The following is a 1,914-nucleotide window of genomic DNA, read 5'->3' as shown; positions in this document are numbered from 1 at the left end:
GATTCATGGGGCTCTATATGTCCTGACCCAGGACAATCCATGATCTCTGGTTTGTCCAGATACAGGGGTGTCTGGAGAACTGTACAGAGGGAGGGACAGCCATCTCAACAACCACTGAAGTCAAACATTTCTCCTGTTTTCATTGGTTTACAAATAGTTAGTCTCCAAAGGCTTATTAGTTCTAGACAGAGATTGTCCCTACGGTGCTCTCAGTGTCTAGCCTGGGGGAAAAGGGACTCTTGGACTAGGCCTAAAGTCTACTAACTCAAGCCTTAAAAAAATTGCCAGGGTTTTTATGGAGGTCTTGTGTATTCCCACTTCTTTTTAAAGCTTTATTGTTTTTTTTTTAATTAGCGGATATTACCTATAAAGAATGATGAGTTCCAATATGACTTTTTCCCAAGTGTACATAATATATTTCAACTATATACACTCTTTTACTCCTTCTGAGCATAACATTCACTATGATTTACCAAGAGATTGGAGGTGGAGTGATTTTTTTTCTCCTTTTGACTCATTACCCTTTGACGAACCCACTGACTGTCCTCATCCTCCTTTTTAATTATTTTACTATTGTAGAGTGGGGGTCCATATGTGGCACAGAACATGTATGGAGGTCAGGGGACATCTTTTGAGTATCAATTCTCTCTGTTCATTGTGTGATCCAGGGATACACCCAAGTGGTCAGGTTATATAGTAGGCTATCTCACCAGCCCCTTACTCTTCTTGTTATGTATGTCCCTATCTCCCTAAGATGCCATAGTAATGTAGGACACTTCAGCTTTAATATAATCTCTGATTCCAGCAGAGACTGGAAGGGACAGTGAGAATTGCATCTGGGATGCAGATGCTGTCTGAAGCTTCTACTGCCCGTCCCTGTCTAGTACCTGTGCTCAGTAGGAAACACCAAAAAGGTCAGGTTGTGTGTATATGTGTATCTTGGAGAGCTCATAAAGACCTGTAGCCTAGAGAGTGGGACGTCTGTCCAAGAGTCTGATCGTTTGTGGTGTTGACCAGCCCGGACCGAATTTAAAATGGGTGATGTTGAAAAAGGCAAGAAGATTTTTGTTCAGAAGTGTGCCCAGTGCCACACTGTGGAAAAAGGAGGCAAGCATAAGACTGGACCAAACCTCCATGGTCTGTTTGGGCGGAAGACAGGCCAGGCTGCTGGATTCTCTTACACAGATGCCAACAAGAACAAAGGCATCACCTGGGGAGAGGATACCCTGATGGAGTATTTGGAAAATCCCAAAAAGTACATCCCTGGAACAAAAATGATCTTCGCTGGAATTAAGAAGAAGGGAGAAAGGGCAGACCTAATAGCTTATCTTAAAAAGACTACTAATGAGTAATTCCACTGCCTTATTTATTACAAAGCAAATGTCTCATGGCTTTTAATGTAAACCATAATTTAATTCATACACCAAATTCAGATCATGAATGGCGAACAATGTTTTTGTTGGACAGCCCCGATTTAAGTAAAACTGACTTGTCATAAAGTGGATGTGATCTTTTTTAAACACTTCCAGTTGTATACATGCTATCCCTGCTCTCCCTTTCTCAAGATAAGACTGGACTTAATTAGTAATGTTTTACTTTCCATAAATATGGGGGTGTCGCCTCAAACCTATTGAATGGTTTTATACTTAGATTTATATAACTGGGTATATGAATATGTTTAAACACTGGGAAAATTCTATCACTGTCTCAGAAACAAGAAGATTCACCCGTGCTTCAGTGTGTGTTCACTGGCCTCTGACAGGCAATGCTAAACACCAAGAAGGAACTATTCTTGACAATGCTGTTTTAATTAGAATTCCCTACATCAATGATGCTGCCTTTCACCACTGAAAGGCATTTACTGTGGTTTATGTATGATACCAAATAAAGAGTATTTAACATTTAAAAAAAGAA

General features: G+C 40.3%; 1 pseudogene; it reads left to right on the top strand.

Annotated features, from left to right (window-relative positions):
* Positions 1 to 1,003: 1,003 nt before the first annotated feature.
* On the top strand, positions 1,004 to 1,357 carry Cycsl2 (cytochrome c, somatic like 2; annotated as a pseudogene).
* Positions 1,358 to 1,914: the final 557 nt, after the last annotated feature.

The sequence above is a fragment of the Rattus norvegicus genome, chromosome 10 (assembly GCF_021556685.1).
Source record: "Rattus norvegicus strain SHRSP/BbbUtx chromosome 10, alternate assembly SHRSP_T2T, whole genome shotgun sequence".
NCBI classification, from domain to species: Eukaryota; Metazoa; Chordata; class Mammalia; order Rodentia; family Muridae; genus Rattus; species Rattus norvegicus.
The sequence above is the reverse complement of the archived record's forward strand: the minus strand, read 5'-3'. Positions and strand labels throughout refer to the sequence as shown.